We start from the raw sequence: 18,795 nt of genomic DNA on the forward strand, positions 1-18,795 counted from the left end.
CGATGTGACGGAGACTCTGCCGAGACTCATCAAGCCCTCGGACCGCTACCCCTTCCCGCTTTTCCACGTGGGCACCAATGATACTGCCAAGAATGACCTTGAGTGGATCACTGCAGACTATGTGGCTCTGGGAAGGAGGATAAAGGAGTATGAGGCGCAAGTGGTGTTCTCGTCCATCCTTCCTGTGGAAGGAAAAGGCCGGGGGAAGGATCATCAAATCATGGAAGTCAGTGAATGGCTACGCAGGTGGTGTCGGAGAGAAGGCTTTGGATTCTTCGACCATGGGATAGTGTTCCAAGAAGGAGGAGTGCTAGGCAGAGAGGGGCTCCACCTAACAAAGAGAGAGAAGAGCATCTTCGCGAGCAGGCTGGCTAACCTAGTGAGGAGGGCTTTAAACTAGGTTCACCGGGGGAAGGAGACCAAAGCCCTGAGGTAGGTGGGGAAGCGGGATACTGGGAGGAAGCACAAGCAGGAGCGTGTGAGAGGGCAGGGTTCCTACCTCATACTGAAAATGAGGGGCGATCAGCAGGTTATCTCCAGTGCCTATATACAAATGCACAAAGCCTGGGAAACAAGCAGGGAGAACTGGAGGTCCTGGCAAAATCAGGGAATTATGATGTGATTGGAATAACAGAGACTTGGTGGGATAGCTCGCGTGACTGGAGTACTGTCATGGAGGGGTATAAACTGTTCAGGAAGGGCAGGGAGGCCAGAAAAGGTGGGGGAGTTGCACTGTATGTAAGGGAGCAGTATGACTGCTCAGAGCTCCGGTACGAAACTGCAGAAAAACCTGAGAGTCTCTGGATTAAGTTTAGAAGTGTAAGCAACAAGAGTGATGTAGTGGTGGGAGTCTGCTATAGACCACCGGACCAGGGGGATGAGGTGGATGAGGCTTTCTTCCAGCAACTCGCAGAAGCTACTAGATCTCATGCCCTGGTTCTCATGGGAGACTTCAATCACCCTGATATCTGCTGGGAGAGCAATACAGCGGTGCACAGACAATCCAGGAAGTTTTTGGAAACTGTAGGGGACAATTTCCTGGTGTAAGTGCTGGAGGAACCAACTAGAGGCGGAGCTCTTCTTGACCTGCTGCTCACAAACCTGAAAGAATTAGTAGGGGAAGCAAAAGTGGATGGGAACCTGGGAGGCAGTGACCATGAGATGGTCGAGTTCAGGATCCTGACACAATGAAGAAAGGAAAGCAGCAAAATACGGACCCTGGACTTCAGAAAAGCAGACTTTGACTCCCTCTGGGAACTGATGGGCAGGATCCCCTGGGAGAATAACATGAGGGGGAAACGAGTCCAGGAGAGTTGGCTGTGTTTTAAAGAAACCTTATTGAGGTTACAGAGACAAACCATCCCGATGTGTAGAAAGAATAGTAAATATGGCAGGCGACCAGCTTGGCTTAACAGTGAAATCCTTGCTGATCTTAAACACAAAAAAGAGGCTTACAAGAAGTGGAAGATTGGACAAATGACCAGGGATGAGTATATAAATATTGCTCGGGCACGTAGGAATGAATTCAGGAAGGCTAAATCACACCTGGAGTTGCAGCTAGCGAGGGATGTTAAGAGTAACAAGAAGGGTTTCTTCAGGTATGTTGGCAACAAGAAGAAAGTCAAGGGAAGTGTGGGCCCCTTACTGAATGCGGGAGGCAACCTAGTGACTGAGGATGTGGAAAAAGCTAATGTACTCAATGCTTTTTTTGCCTCTGTCTTCACGAACAAGGTCAGCTCCCAGACTACTGCACTGGGCAGCACAGCATGGGGAGGAGATGGCCAGCCCTCTGTGAAGAAAGTAGTGGTTTGGGACTATTTAGAAAAACTGGACATGCACAAGTCCATGGGGCCGGATGCATTGCATCCGAGAGTGCTAAAGGAATTGGCGGATGTGATTGCAGAGCCATTGGCCATTATCTTTGAAAACTCATGGAGATCGGGGGAAGTCCCAGAAGACTGGAAAAAGGCTAATGTAGTGCCAATCTTTAAAAAAGGGAAGAAGAAGGATCCTGGGAACTACAGGCCGGTCAGCCTCACCTTAGTCCCTGGAAAAATCATGGAGTAGGTCCTCAAAGAATCAATTATGAAGCACTTAGACGAGAGGAAAGTGATCAGGAACCGTCAGCATGGATTCACCAAGGGCAAGTCATGCCTGACTAATCTAATTGCCTTCTATGATAAGATAACTGGTTCTGTGGATGAAGGGAAAGCAGTGGACATGTTATTCCTTGACTTTAGCAAATCTTTTGACACGGTCTCCCATAGTATTCTTGTCAGCAAATTAAAGAACTATGGGCTGGATGGATGCACTACAAGGTGGGTAGAAAGTTGGCAAGATTGTCGGGCTCAATGAGTTGTGATCAATGGCTCCATGTCTAGTTGGCAGCCGGTGTCAAGTGGAGTGCCCCAGGGGTCGGTCCTGGGGCCGGTTTTGTTCAATATCTTCATTAATGATCTGGAGGATGGTGTGGATTGCACCCTCAGCAAGTTTGTGGATGACACTAAACTGGGAGGAGTGGTAGATATGCTGGAGGGTAGGGATAGGATACAGAGGGACCTAGACAAGTTGGAGGACTGGGCCAAAAGAAATCTGATGAGGTTCAACAAGGACAAGTGCAGAGTCCTGCACTTAGGACGGAAGAATCCAATGCACCGCTACAGACTAGGGACCGAATGGCTAGGCAGCAGTTCTGCAGAGAAGGACCTAGGATTGACAGTGGACGAGAAGCTGGATATGAGTCAACAGTGTGCCCTTGTTGCCAAGAAGGCCAATGGCATTTTGGGGTGTATAAGTAGGGGCATTGCTGGCAGATCGAGGGACGTGATCGTTCCCCTCTATTCGACATTGGTGAGGCCTCATCTGGAGTACTGTGTCCAGTTTTGGGCCCCACACTACAAGAAGGATGTGGATAAATTGGAGAGAGTCCAGCGAAGGGCAACAAAAATGATTAGGGGTCTGGAACACATGACTTATGAGGAGCGGCTGAGGGAACTGGGCTTGTTAATCTACGGAAGAGAAGAATGAGGGGGAATTTGATAGCTGCTTTTAACTACCTGAAAGGTGGATCCAAAGAAGATGGATCTAGCCTATTCTCAGTGATAGCAGATGACAGGACAAGGAATAATGGTCTCAAGTTGCAGTGGGGGAGATTTAGGTTGGATATTAGGAAAAACTTTTTCACTAGGAGGGTGGTGAAACATTGGAATGCGTTACCGAGGGAGGTGGTGGAATTCCCTTCCTTAGAAGTTTTTAAGGTCAGGCTTAACAAAGCCCTGGCCTGGATGATTTAGTTGGGGATTGGTCCTGCTCTGGGCAGGGGGTTGGACTAGATGACCTCCAGAGGTCCCTTCCAACTCTGATATTCTATGATTGTATGATTCTATGATTCCATGCCTCGGTTTCCCCATCTGAAAAAGGGGGTTAGCCACACTTCTCTTCCTTTGTAAGGTGCTTTGAGATCAATACCTGAAAAGTGCACTGGGGGTGTGATGGGGTGTCCACACCACAGGAGCCCTGAGTGGGTTAATGTGGGCTGGGAGGGGCCAATCAACCTTAGATGCTGTGCATGGAGGGAAACCAGGGCTTGATAGGGCCTAATGGCAGATGAAGCCCAGCTGTGGGAGGAGCTGGGCGAGCATTATCAAGCCAGGAAGCCCAAGCAGGAATGGGCTGCTGGGAGGCAGGATGTCTGCAGTTGCTCACTGAGAGAAATGGAGTTGTCCTGGGACAAGGAGGAGATACAGGGGGTCAATAAGCCCTGGTGTTCTGCCCTGGACTAGGGAGTCTTACAGGAGGCCTAGAGGGGTGAAGTAGCCATAGGGAGTGGAGGAACCTCCAGGGGTGAACCCAGAGGTAGGCAAGGAGATAGAGCGTTGGGGCACAGCAACAGGATCTGAGACTGAGCAGGCCTAGCGTGCTAGTCAGAGGGTCCCTGGAGTGGCACCTGGAGTTGCAGAGGTATCTGGGTTCCCCACCAGCCACTGGCAAAGTGGCCCAGGACCTGGTATTGGGACAGAAGACTGCCTGAGAAGGTATATGGACAGCTCATCGGCTGGGGCTTCAAAGACCACAAAGAGCAAATCCAGCAGGTTCGTGAGGTTGGCGAATCCCAAGAGGATGAAGCCAGGTGTTGGGGTATGATTGCCACTCGCCATTGGATGGGTACATTGAACCTGCAGAGACAATAAAGGCAGAGGACACGGGCATGTCACTTGCTTAGAGTGTTGGCACAGAACTGTCTCTCACAGATGTGAAACCATGCATCTCATCTGTCAGCGATAGAAGCCTGCATAGATACCCACACCCTCCGGACTGTGATCGTCGTATATTCTGGCTAATGTGTGTTGGGAGTGTGGCGAAGTTGCTGCCCCAACACGCCCGTTCTGAGCTGGCTGCAGCAGTCTGGCAACTTTTGCCTCAGTTTCCCCCATTGTCTTTTAGCCTCCAGCTACAAGAGTGTCCTGGCCCTCCACTTTTCACAGTCCTTCACTCAAGGTCCAACAGAAATGTATATTAACAAAACCTTCAGCCTGGCTGGGCTCAGCCGGTAGCCACCTCCTCACAGGTGTGCCTCTGTTGTTCTAGAATGGCCCCCTCTCTAACACAGGCTTCTGTGCCTCAATCAACCCACAGCCCAGGGGCCTAGCACATTCCTCCCTTCACAGCGGGGTTCACACAGGCTATAGCTCCTTGAGGTGCCTGAGTCCTCTCAGGCTTCCAGCTGACTCTGGAGTGACCATTCTACTCTACCCTTCTTTCAGGCTGCTTCCCAGAGAGAGGGAACTTTCTTCCCCTCTTCTCTGAGTCTCCTTTCCCCAGCTGGGCTCACCCTGCTTAGCTTTATCTTTAGTTAGGGCTGGCTAGGTGAGAGCAGGCAGATTAACTGGCCTCTCAGCCCCATTTCAACCCATTCCCAGCATGTGTGGGTGACAATCAGACTTGCTTAACTGTTTGTCAAAGGCCTTGTACTGGTGACAGGTAACACAGATTCTCTTTGAACTCCTTAGAGACTAACCAATTCATGAAAGCTTATGCTCAAATAAATTGGTTAGTCTCTAAGGTGCCACAAGTACTCCTTTTCTTTTTGCGAAAACAGACTAACACGGCTGTTACTCTGAAACCTTTGAACTCCAAAGACTGAGGCCTGTGATTTTGGAGCAGGAAGAATGGGGTTTCATCTAGGGCTGGCTGACATTTTTTCAACCAAAACTTGAAAAATGGGGTATTGACAAAACTTCAATGGAAAAAGTTGAAAAAAGTTATGTTTTTTTTTGTTTTGTTTTTTAAAGGAGGTAAAACACCTCATTGTATCTTAAAACATTTTTTCCCTTGCTGGAAAAGTGTTCAAAAGTTTGAACAAGTAAGAAAAAGTGTTGCTTTCTCTCACATTTTAAACCTTTAAAAAAACTCTGCCCCCTGTTTAATATTGGGGAGAAAAGGGAAGTAAATAAAAACATGAAAGAAAATGACTTTTTCCCACTTTCTTTCATTTTTTTCTTCCACTTGAAAAATACAATTTTTAAACACATTAATAAGCACTAGAAATTAAACAGAGGGACATTAGTAGCAGAGTTCAGATCAAATTTTGGGCGATGCCTGGTGCTCAAGTCATGCATTTTGTTATCGGAAAAGAAATCAGCTCAGCCATGAGTTCAAGCCTGGCTCCAAAAACTTCAGCACCTTTATGGATCCACACAGTCCAGGACTATCTTATCAGATGCACTTAATCTTCGCATTGACCTCTCTGTTTCTCTTTACCAGCTCCCTGAGGGGTGGCATGTTTACAAGGAATACCCCAATGACAACTGCACCCAACTCCTTCTAACGTGAGGAGAAGGAATCCAAGTAAGGTAATGTTGGCCATGAACAGTCTGCGGCCAGGAGTAAACACTGTACCATGGTGATAAGTGTCTGTGGAATCAGGCCTGAGCACCAGAGCTGGATTTTCAAAGAGGCCTAAAGGGGTCAGGTAGGAATACCTAGTGAAATTCAATTGGATTTGGGTGCCCAACTCCCTGAGAATCCTTTAAAAATCCCAACCCAGACTGCTGCCACTCACCCCTCCAATGAGTAACACCTAACTCCAGGAGTAGTTCCGAAGAACTGATATGTCTATTCAGAGATTAAGGCACTACACCGTGAGAGGGAGAAAGGCAGATTCCAGCCCTTGATGAATTTAAAGTAGAACTGTCTTCCCAAAAATTAATTAATGGAAGCTGAAATAAGAAAGGTTTCAATAAATTAAAATTCAAATGTTATTTGAGAAGCTGGGAATCAGAAAGCAAAAAGATATGAGGAAAAGCACAAAAACCAAATCCAAATAATGGGGCAAAATTTTATAGCAAAAAATCAATGAAGGAAAATATTAGATCATAAAGAAAAATGGATTTTTTAAAATAAAATATACATTTTTCTCAGACATGGTGTAAAAATGTTTTGCTCTTTTTTGATCAGTTTATAGAATTATTGGTATTTTTCAGAAATGTGAAATTTTGATTTTTTTTAATATTGAATATGGGTATGGGAAAACAAATCTTTTGTTTCTCCCACCCCCCTATCCAATCCTGCCATTACTAACACCCGTGATGAATATTATTCACCAGTGTAGTCTGACTGACTCTTGAAGCATCAATAACCACATGGGTTTTGTTGTTTTGTGAGCACAAGGGAAAATACAATCCATTGAAACTTAATGGGACAGACTCTGCTCTCAGTTATTTTAGTATAAATCTGAGCTAGCTCCACTGAAAATGAGGTCGCCCAATGACTAGTACATCAAATTCAGACCCTCGACACACAAGTTCTATTCCTGGTTTTCCTGTTTCTTTGTTTCTAAAATGGGGCTATGGCTCATTTTGGCTGATCTGTTCAAAAGCTCAGACACAAATGCAAAAATACATATCTGCATGCACACACACAATTATACAATAGGCACAAACACAGACACAATGGTATAAACACAAATGTGTTCTTATTCACGTAGAAACAAAGCAAACATGCTAATTATGAGCATTAAAAACATACATGTTCAAAGGGTCAGAGGCACCACACACACACACACTCTCTTACACAAGAACAATACATATACACAGGATGCACTCCCTAAGAAATCCCTAACACATATACAGGGATACAGGTGCAAACAGTGTTACAGGGTCTGTAACACAATCACAGACAGACACAAATACACAACTCTGCAAATGCACTCTCATTTTTGTGAACACACATTTGTTATAAACATACACGAGGACTTTTACAAACACATAGAGATTACAACAAATACACACAGCAATTACTGTGAAATACACCCATGGACTCCCCAACAAACACCTGTTCACAAACTCACAATTCAAACACATGCTCTTGATATTACATTTTGGGAGGAAAAGTCATGCATTTCTTTTGTTATAGCTTCTTATTTTAATGACCTAAAATACAAATGATTTATTTAGATGGCTGACCAGGTCATTGCCTTGAATCATAGAATCATAGAATCATAGAGTTGGAAGGGACCTCTGAAGGTCATCTAGGGGTTCACTCCATTGTCTTCCGTCTCCTGTCTCTCCAAAGTATCAGTGGGGTTCTTGGGGGTGGAGATGGGGTCTCCACTGAGGACGGCGTCCAGTTCCTTATTGCAGCAGCATGTCTTCGGTGCACCACCGGAGTGACGGTTTGCCTCCCTTGCCTTCTGGTACGCTTGCCTGAGCTCCTTTATCTTGGATTGGCACTTCACCGTGTCCCGTTTGTAGTCTTTCTCGCTCAAGCCATGAGAAATCTGCCCGTAGGTGTTGAAATTCCTGTGGCTTGAGCGGAGCTGGGACTGCACAGCTTCCTCTACCCATATACTCAGGAGATCCAACAACTCAGCCGTGCTCCAAGTGGGAGAGTGTTTGCTGCATGAAGCCACCATGGTCAGCTGGGAAGATGCGATGTGAGGTCTCTACGCCAAGCAAACAGGAAGTGGAATTTCAAAATTCCCGGGACTTTGGGGGGTGGGTGGAAGGAGTGGATGTCTGTGTACCTGGGAGCAGAACAGCGGAGTTTGAACTGCTGACCACAGCGGTCAGAATGGGCATTGTGGAACATGTCTGGAGGCCAATTACAGAGAAAAAACCAAGTGCGGTGTCCATACTTTCAGTTTGTTGCCAAAACGTTGCCACAAAAACCTCTACACCTCTCTTTGAGGTGGTTTTATTTTGCCGCAAAAACAGGGGACTTTTGTCACTTGGACGGACATTGCAGTGTGTACACTTCCACAGTTTTGTCGCCAAAAGGTGACTTTGGTTGACAAAATTCTGTAGTGTAAACAAGGCCCTAGACTTTGAGTTCTTTTCTGTTTCCCATTCACAAAGAGTAAGCATGTACTTTCCAGCTGAGCCTTTGAAAACTGTCTAGGGTATTTGGACACCCAGTTCCCAGTGATTTTATTTGGATTTGGATGACTGAATCCCTTAGACAGCTTTGAAAATCTCAGCCTAAGTCTCAATCATAGAATCATAGAATATCAGGGTTGGAAGGGACCTCATGAGGTCATCTAGTCCAACCTCCTGCTCAAAGCAGGACCAATCCACAACTAAAGCATTCCAGATGAAGTGGTTCCACTGTGGCTAAATAATTAAAAAATGCAGTGGAGCAGGGGGACTGGATCCTGGGTCTCCCACCTCCCCAGGAGTGCTCTACCCACTAGACTAGAGCCATTCTTGTGCTTGTGATTTCTCTCTCTCTATAGCCCAGTGACATTTTCATTATTTTCCAAAGTAGTAGGCAAGCTTTGAGCCCTGATCAAGTTTAAGTTTCCACAGGGTTTGGCGGCAGAATCCCAGAGGGGCCTTATTCTGGGATTTAGGCACCTAAGGTGGCAGTTAGGTGCCTAAATCTCTTTGTGAATCTAGCTCCTGGTGGGATTTAAAAAAGCATCTAAACAGTGTAGGGACCTTAACACCTTCGAACATCTGGCCCAAAGAGACAAAGCAATTTGCCCAAGGTCACACACAAAGTCCGTGGCAGAGTAATACATTGAATCTAGGTTTCCCACCTCTGAAAGTAGGATGCTAATCACTGTACTGTCCTTCCAGGCAGCTGTTTGTGGGCAAATTAAAGTCTTTTTTGATTGTATGTTCTTCAGGGGCAGGGACTGTGGATAATACTTAGCAGAATGAGGCCCCAGTTTTGACTACAATCTTTGTTAGCTACCTCAATAATAAAGAAAAACAACAGGTCTGAATGTGAACTCAGTTCAATTTTTGAGAAAATGTTTCTGGGAAACAGTTTATGATATTCATCCTGATCAGCAGGGACTATAACATGGGATTCCCTTGTCTGTTAAATCGGGGGGGGGGGGGGTTGGCATGGACCAGATCTGCAGCTAGTACAGGCAGTCCTCGGACTTAAGACCCAATTGGTTCCTGAAAATCGCGTCTTAAGTCGAAATGTCACAACTTGGAACCTATTTTCCCATACATAGAGTGTTATGAATGGGGGAGCATCATAAAGTCGAAACCGGCGTTCTAAAGTTGATTTTATACTTCAATTTATAAATGTCGTGCCATTTGTCATAAAGTCGAGGACTGCACAAACTTGCACAGCTCCACTGATTCAAATGAAGTTATGCCAGTTTACACCATCTGGGTATGTGGCCCAGTATTTTTCATTTTAAAATCCATCACTCTCCCTTTTCCCTTTATCTCCTTCAAAAATCCATCAGTCTAGCGGCCATGGTCCTCAGGGCGTGAGCTGTAGCTCACGAAAGCTCATGCTCAAATAAATTGGTTAGTCTCTAAGGTGCCACAAGTACTCCTTTTCTATTCACATCATTGTTTCTCAGGGAGTAGACCAGGGGCTTGAGCAATGGGGTGACAAGGCTGTAGAGAAGAGAGAATATTTTGTTTAAGTTTACGGCTGAGTTGGCTTTTGGGACCATGTAGACCATGGCCAGAGCCCCGTAGAAAGTGCTGACCACAGTAAGGTGGGAGGTGCAGGTGGAGAAGGCCTTCTGTCTTCCAGTGTTGGAAGGGTTTTTTACTATCGCTGCTATGAGGAATGCATAGGATGTCAGGGTTAGTAAGAAGGGGATCGGGGTGGCTGAAGCTGATAGCAGCAATGATGATAAAGTGATCAGATGGGTGTCACTGCATGACAGCTTTACCAGGGGCATGAAATCACAGAAGAAACGGTCGATTTCCTTAGGGCCACAGAAACGTCGCCTGTAAATCTAGGCAACTAGCACTGGGTTGAAGAGGAAGCCACCCAGCCAAGAGCAGGATGCCAGCTTAATGCACACCCTCTGGTTCATGAGAGCCATGTAATGCAGTGGGTTGCATATCGCTAAGTAGCGATTTGTAAGCCATCACCATTAGCAGTAAGATCTCTGTGGCAGCCTGGGAGCCAAAGATATAAAGCTTCATGACAGAGGCACTGAAGGAGTTTGCCATGCCCTTCTCAGCCAGGAAACCTTGCAGCATTTTGGGGACTATGTTGGACGTATACCAGATATCCAAGAAGGACAAGTTTCCCAGGAAGAAATACACGGGGGTGTGAAGGCACATGTCAACCAGAATAGTGACAATGATCAGGGTGTTCCCAGCCACGGTGGTGATGTATGTTAGGAGAACCAGCACAAAGGGACCCATCTGGAATGGGTAGAGGTTCCTGAACCCGTGGAGGATGAATTCTGTAACGTCATTTTGATTTCCCCTCTCAACATCTGTCATGTGCGGGGTGTCTAGAGAAAGCACAGCGCATAAATCAAGCACAGACAGACAATAAACCAGAAAGATTCTGGGACTAGACCCAGCCTTTCAAATGCAGTCCTATGTCAATAAATGGCTTTCATCCCTATGGTTGCAAAACCAAACACCATCTACTGAAAGAAGATTGACCACCACCAACGAATTGAGAGAAATGGGATGTCTTACTGCCTGAATTAGGTTAATCATGGAGGTATTCAAGGAAAGATGGACCAAATGGAATGAAATGATAGGAACAATCACTCATGTAACTGTCACACAAACATTGGATGGGATTTTCCAAAGCTGCCTAGGGGATGAGGATGCCAAATTCCCATTAATTTTAATTGGAACTGAGCATCTGAGTCTATTAGGGCACTTTGAATATTCCCACCTCTATGTTTACCTGCTGTGGGCATATGGGAGTTTGGCATGCAACTCCCATTAAACTACAAAAATCCCACCTGTAACTCACTGAGTATTACAATCTTTACTGTCTCAGTTTTGCTGGTGTTGGATAAAAGTTTTTCAGAAAAATTCCTGACCAGCTGTACTCTTAACCTTCTCTTGGATCATAAAAAAACAACCTTCCACACAAAATTCCTCGTGGCTGGACTTTACTAAAACTAGACAAACCATTTACAACGCACACTTTGCTTCTCTACAAAAGAAAAAGGACACTAAACTTTCTAAACTACTACATGCCACAAGGGGCCACAGCAATGCTTCCCTCAACCCACCCAGCAATATTGTTAACCTATCCAACTATACTCTTAGCCCAGCAGAAGCAGCTTGGGGCCTCTCCTTCTGCTCCTCCACCCCCACAAACATGATACAGTTCTGTGGTGACCTAGAATCCTATTTTCGATATCTCCAACTCAAGGAATATTTCCAACACACCTCAGAACAACATACTAATCAACAGAGACCTCCCTACCAACACTACAAAAAGAAGGATTCTAGGTGGACTCCTCCTGAAGGTCGAGACAGCAGACTGGACTTCTACATAGAGTGCTTCCGCCGACGTGCACGGGCTGAAATTGTGGAAAAGCAGCATCACTTGCCCCACAACCTTAGCCGTGCAGAACACAATGCCATCCACAGCCTCAGAAACAACTCTGACATCATAATCAAAAAGGCTGAAAAAGGAGGTGCTGTTGTCATCACGAATTGGTCGGAATATGAACAAGAGGCTGCTCAGCAGCTCTCCAAAACCACTTTCTACAAGCCATTACCCTCTGATCCCACTGAGAGTTACCAAAAGAAACTACAGCATTTCCTCAAGAAACTCCCTGAAAAAGCACAAGATCAAATCCACACAGACACACCCCTGGAACCCCGACCTGGGATATTCTATCTACTACCCAAGATCCATAAACCTGGAAATCCTGGCCGCCCCATCATCTCAGGCATTGGCACCCTGACAGCAGGATTGTTTGGCTATGTAGACTCCCTCCTCAGGCCCTATGCTACCACCACTCCCAGCTACCTTCCAGACACCACTGACTTCCTGAGGAAACTGCAATCCATCAGTGATCTTCCTGAAAACACCATCCTGGCCACTATGGATGTAGAAGCCTTCTACACCAGCATTCCACACAAAGATGGACTACAAGCCGTCAAGAACACTATTCCCGATAATGTCACGGCTAATCTGGTGGCTGAACTTTGTGACTTTGTCCTTACTCATAACTATTTTACATTTGGGGACAATGTATACCTTCAAATCAGCGGCACTGCTATGGGTACGCGCATGGCCCCACAGTATGCCCACATTTTTATGACTGACTTAGAACAACGCTTCCTCAGCTCTCGTCCCCTAATGCCCCTACTCTACTTGCTCTATATTGATGACATCTTCATCATCTGGACCCATGGAAAAGAAGCCCTTGAGGAATTCCACCATGATTTCAACAATTTCCATCCCACCATCAACCTCAGCCTGGTCCAATCCACAGAAGAGATCCACTTCCTGGACACTAGAATGCTAATAAATGATGGTCACATAAACACCACCCTATACCGGAAACCTACTGACCTCTATTCCTACCTACATGCCTCCAGCTTTCACCCTGACCACACCACACGATCCATTGTCTACAGCCAAGCTCTGCGATACAACGGCATTTGCTCCAACCCCTCAGACAGAGACAAACACCTACAAGATCTCTATCAAGCATTCTTACAACTACAATACCCACCTGCAGAAGTGAAGAAACAGATTGATAGAGCCAGAAGAGTTCCCAGAAGTCACCTACTACAGGACAGGCCTAACAAAGAAAATAACAGAACGCCACTAGCCGTCACCTTCAGCCCCCAACTAAAACCCCTCCAACGCATTATTAAGGATCTACAACCTATCCTGAAGGATGACCCAACACTCTCACAAATCTTGGGAGACAGGCCAGTCCTTGCCTACAGACAGCCCCCCAACCTGAAGCAAATACTCACCAGCAACCACATACCACACAACAGAACCACTAACCTAGGAACCTATCCTTGCAACAAAGCCCGTTGCCAACTGTGCCCACATATCTATTCAGGGGACACCATCACAGGGCCTAATAACATCAGCCACACTATCAGAGGCTCGTTCACCTGCATATCCACCAATGTGATCTATGCCATCATGTGCCAGCAATGCCCCACTGCCATGTACATTGGTCAAACTGGACACTCTCTACGTAAAAGAATAAATGGACACAAATCAGATGTCAAGAATTATAACATTCATAAACCAGGCGGAGAACACTTCAATCTCTCTGGTCATGTGATTAAAGACATGAAAGTTGCAATATTACAACAGAAAAACTTCAAATCCAGACTCCAGCGAGAGACTGTTGAATTGGAATTCATTTGCAAATTGGATACAATTAACGTAGGATTGAATAGAGACTGGGAGTGGCTAAGTCATTATGCAAGGTAACCTATTTCCCCTTGTTTTTTCCTCCTCCTCCCCCAGACATTCTTGTTAAACCCTGGATTTGTGCTGGAAATGGCCCACCTTGATTATCATACACATTGTAAGGAGAGCGATCACTTTAGATAAGCTATTACCAGCAGGAGAGTGGGGTGGGGGGAGAGAAAACCTTTTGTAGTGGTAAACATCCATTTTTTCATGGTTTGTGTGTATAAAAAGATCCTCTGTACTTTCCACAGTATGCATCCGATGAAGTGAGCTGTAGCTCACGAAAGCTTGTGCTCAAATAAATTGGTTAGTCTCTAAGGTGCCACAAGTACTCCTTTTCTTTTTACAGTAAATCAGTTGAGCTCATCACCATTTTGCCTTGAGAACAGATTGAGGTTTCTGAATTCTCATAAAATCTAGACATTTGCTGACAATTTTTCTCAGGACCTCCTTGTCCTCTTTGTTTCTCAGGATGTAATGAAGGGATTGGCCATAGGAGTCAGAACTGTGTAGCAGACAGAGAACACTTTGTTGAAGTCTCTCAGTGTGTTGGTTTTTGGTAGCAGATACACAATGATTAGGGTCCCATAGAAAATTGTCACCACAATGAGGTGAGAGGAGCTGGTGGAAAAGGCCTTTTGCCTCCCAGTGGTGGAAGGGATTCTCAGGATGGTGGAGATGATACAAATGTAGGATACCAGGGTTAATGCAAATGGGGGCAGAGTGAGTAAAGTAGCCAGGATGGTAATGACAATCTCTAGCTGGTAGGTGTCATTGCAGCAGAGATTTATTATTTGCGTAGATTCACAGAAAAAGTTATCAGTTTTATTGGGACCACAGAAAGATAATTGTAACATAAGAAATACTATTATGGGAATAGTCAAAAATCACCATATCTAAGAAACAGCCGCTAGCCGGAGGCATAAGCTGCCACTCATAAGGGCTGCATAATGCAGTGGTTTGCATATTGCTAAATACCAATCATAAGACATTGTGGCTAAGAAAACATTCTGTAGCCCCAAAGAAACTGACAAAATACAATTGCGTCATACAGCCACTGACAGAAATGGTTCTGTCCCCAGTCAGGAGACTGGCCAGCATTCTGGGCAGGATGGTCGAGATGTAGCAGGTCTCCAAGCAGGAAAAGTTCCCCAGGAAGAAGTACATGGGGGTGTGAAGGTGCTGATCAACCACAACTGCACAACAATGAAGATGTTCCAGGCTGTGATCACAAAGCAGATTGCTAGAAACAGCAGGAAGAGGAAAACCTGCAGTTTAGGGAGGTTCCCGAATCCCAGGAGGATGAATTCTGTGAGGGACGTTTGATTTCCCTGTTCCATGTCTGCCATGGGATGCACCTGGGGGAAGTGACAAGCTCTAGAGCACACCTCAAACCCCTTCCCTTTTAACAGGATTTGCAGGTTGTTTTATTTCCCCTCTTTGTCTCAGACTAAGGTGATTCATGGTTATTCAGAGCAGGGAAAATTCCCTCTACTTGATCACCGGGATGTCTCAGTGTTTTCCCCTTAACTGTAAGGATCCATTCATTGTTCTTTCCCTGGGTTGTACAATGCTAGGGGCAGAGGTGAAAGTAAGCCGGTACGCTCCGGTACGGCATACTGGTAAGAGCCGGTGCGTCGTACTGGGACCGGCTTTCCCACACGACAATTTAAAGTTCTGGGGTAGCGGCAGCGGGACTGTGGCGGGGACTTAAAGGGCCCCCGAGCTTCAGCCGCTGATACCACCCCAGCCCTTTAAATCTCCACCTGAGCCCTGCTGCCGAAACCCTGGGGTAGCGGTGGCGGGACTCTGGCGGGGATTTAAGGGCCCCGGAGCTCCAGCCCCCACTCACACCCTGGCCCTTTAAATCCCTGCCGCCGCTACCCCAGGGCTCAAGCAGCAGGGCACGAGCAGGGATTTAAAGGGCCCCGGAGCTCCAGCCGCCGCTACCCTCCCCCACCCGGAGCCCTTTAAATCCCCACCTGAGCCCTGCTGCCCGAGCCCTGGGGTAGGGGTGGGGGTCTCTGATGAGGATTTATAGGGCTCTGGAGATCCAGCTGCCACTCCCGCCCCAGGTCTTTAAATCCCCACATGAGCCCTGCTTCCCGAGCTCTGGGGTAGCGGCGGTGGGGCTCCGGAGTGGATTTAAATGGCCGGGGCGGTAGTAGCGGCTGGAGCCCCAGGGCCCTTTAAATCCCTGACGGAGCCTGTCAAGGTTCCTTCCCCACTCTGAACTCTAGGGTACAGATGTGGGGACCTGCATGAAAACCTCCTAAGCTTACTTTTACCAGCTTAGGTTAAAACTTCCCCAAGGTACAAACTATTTTATCCTTTGCCCTTGGACTTCCACTGCCACCACCAAACGTTTAACAGGGTTTCTGGGAAAGGGTTGTTTGGAAACATCTTTCCCCCTCAAAATCCTCCCAACCCTTGCACCCCACTTCCTGGGGAAGGTTTGGTAAAAATCCTCACCAATTTGCATAGGTGACCTCAGACCCAAACCCTTGGATCTTAAGAACAATGAAAAAACATTCAGTTTCTGAAAAGAAGTGTTTTAATAGAAGTAAAAAGTAAAAAAGAATCACCTCTGTAAAATCAGGATGGTAAATACCTTACAGGGTAATTAGATTCAAAACATAGAAAATCCCTCTAGGCAAAACCTTAAGTGACAAAAAGTCACACAGACAGGAACATCCATTCCATTCAGCACACTTAATTTCCCACCCATTAAAATAAATCAGAATCTAACGCATATCTAGCTAGATTACTTACTAAATTCTAAGACTCCATTCCTGTTCTGTCCCCGGCAAAAACTTCACGCAGACAGACCCTTTGTCTCTCCCTCCCTCCAGCTTTTGAAAGTATCTTGTCCCCTCATTGGTCATTTTGGTCAGGTGCCAGCGAGGCTATCCCAGCTTCTTAACCCCTTACAGGTGAAAGGATTTTTCCTCTGGCCAGGAGGGATTTTAAAGGTGTTTACCCTTCCCTTTATATGTATGACAGAGCCCAGCCGCCGCTACCCCAGGGCTCGGGCAGCAGGGCTCAGGCGAGGATTTAAAGGGCTCGGGGCTCTGGCAGCTGCTACCACAGCGAAGCCCCAGGCCCTTTAAAGCTCTGCCAGAGCCCAGAGCCCCGGGGTAGCGGTGGCAGCTGGGAGCCCCCAGGGTTCCTCAGTGATTTAAAGGGCCCAGGGCTCCACTATGGTAGTGGCAGCTGGAGCCCTGGGCCCTTTAAATCGCCCCCAAGCCCTGGGGTTCCCAGGCACCTCTGCAGCTGGTAGCTCGGGGGTGATTTAAAGTGCCCCGGGCTCCCAGCCTCCACTACCGCAGCTGGACCCCTGGCCCTTTAAATCAAGATTTAAAGGGCCTGGGGATTTAAGTCCCTGCTTCCTCCGGTCAAGGCTACGCCTCTTCCAGTTGAGGCCACGCCCCCTGCTCAACGCTCAGGCTTACCAGTAAGTCCTCTAACTTACTTTCACCCCTGGCTAGGGGCTTCGAACTAGTCTCATTTGGTGGTGGTGGGCAGCCCCTCCCTGCCTGACTGGCCACTGTGAGGTGAAGCTGAAGTTGTAATCCAGGTTATGAGCACCGTTTATCTATAGAGATACATAACCACAGTCTGTATATATCTCAATGATTATTAAGTTTAGAGCATTACAAGATTTCATAAGAGATCTTACTCAACATATTTGTATACACAATAACACAATATGCAATCAGTTGGTTTAGCTGCTTATTTTAAACCTTCTGTTCTTTCCTTGAGGTGTCTGGACCCTGATTGTCACAGTCATGTATTGGCTTTTGGATTTCCCCACCAATGGATATGGTTGATTCAAACTGCTTAGCAACATTCTGAAACTGAATGACAAAAATATTCATTAACATCTACACTAGCAAAGGTATGCATTTATAAGGGAAATAGACTCATAGAATCATAGAATCATAGAATATCAGGGTTGGAAGGGACCCCAGAAGGTCATCTAGTCCAACCCCCTGCTCAAAGCAGGACCAATTCCCAGTTAAATCATCCCAGCCAGGGCTTTGTCAAGCCTGACCTTAAAAACCTCTAAGGAAGGAGATTCTACCACCTCCCTAGGTAACGCATTCCAGTGTTTCACCACCCTCTTAGTGAAAAAGTTTTTCCTAATATCCAATCTAAACCTCCCCCACTGCAACTTGAGACCATTACTCCTCGTTCTGTCATCTGCTACCATTGAGAACAGTCTAGAGCCATCCTCTTTGGAACCCCCTTTCAGGTAGTTGAAAGCAGCTATCAAATCCCCCCTCATTCTTCTCTTCTGCAGGCTAAACAATCCCAGCTCCCTCAGCCTCTCCTCATAACTCATGTGTTCCAGTCCCCTAATCATTTTTGTTGCCCTTCGCTGGACTCTCTCCAATTTATCCACATCCTTCTTGAAGTGTGGGGCCCAAAACTGGACACAGTACTCCAGATGAGGCCTCAACAATGTCGAATAGAGGGGAACGATCACGTCCCTCGATCTGCTCGCTATGCCCCTACTTATACATCCCAAAATGCCATTGGCCTTCTTGGCAACAAGGGCACACTGCTGACTCATATCCAGCTTCTCGTCCACTGTCACCCCTAGGTCCTTTTCTGCAGAACTGCTGCCTAGCCATTCGGTCCCTAGTCTGTAGCTGTGCATTGGGTTCTTCCGTCCTAAGTGCAGGACCCTGCACTTATCCTTATTGAACCTCATCAGATTCCTTTTGGCCCAATCTTCCAATTGGTCTAGGTCCTTCTGTATCCTATCCCTCCCCTCCAGCGTATCTACCACTCCTCCCAGTTTAGTATCATCCGCAAATTTGCTGAGAGTGCAATCCACACCATCCTCCAGATCATTTATGAAGATATTGAATAAAACCGGCCCCAGGACCGACCCCTGGGGCACTCCACTTGATACCGGCTGCCAACTAGACATGGAGCCATTGATCACTACCCGTTGAGCCCGACAATTTAGCCAGCTTTCTACCCACCTTATAGTGCATTCATCCAGCCCATACTTCCTTAACTTGCTGACAAGAATACTATGGGAGACCGTGTCAAAAGCTTTGCTAAAGTCAAGAAACAATACATCCACTGCTTTCCCTTCATCCACAGAACCAGTAATCTCATCATAAAAGGCGATTAGATTAGTCAGGC

General features: G+C 46.5%; 2 pseudogenes; both read right to left on the reverse strand.

Moving 5' to 3' along the window:
• Window positions 1-9,682: 9,682 nt before the first annotated feature.
• On the reverse strand, window positions 9,683-10,712 carry LOC140897448 (olfactory receptor 11A1-like; annotated as a pseudogene).
• Window positions 10,713-14,102: 3,390 nt separating this feature from the next.
• On the reverse strand, window positions 14,103-15,253 carry LOC140898159 (olfactory receptor 11H6-like; annotated as a pseudogene).
• Window positions 15,254-18,795: the final 3,542 nt, after the last annotated feature.

Source organism: Lepidochelys kempii, chromosome 14 (assembly GCF_965140285.1).
Source record: "Lepidochelys kempii isolate rLepKem1 chromosome 14, rLepKem1.hap1, whole genome shotgun sequence".
Taxonomy (NCBI): Eukaryota; Metazoa; Chordata; order Testudines; family Cheloniidae; genus Lepidochelys; species Lepidochelys kempii.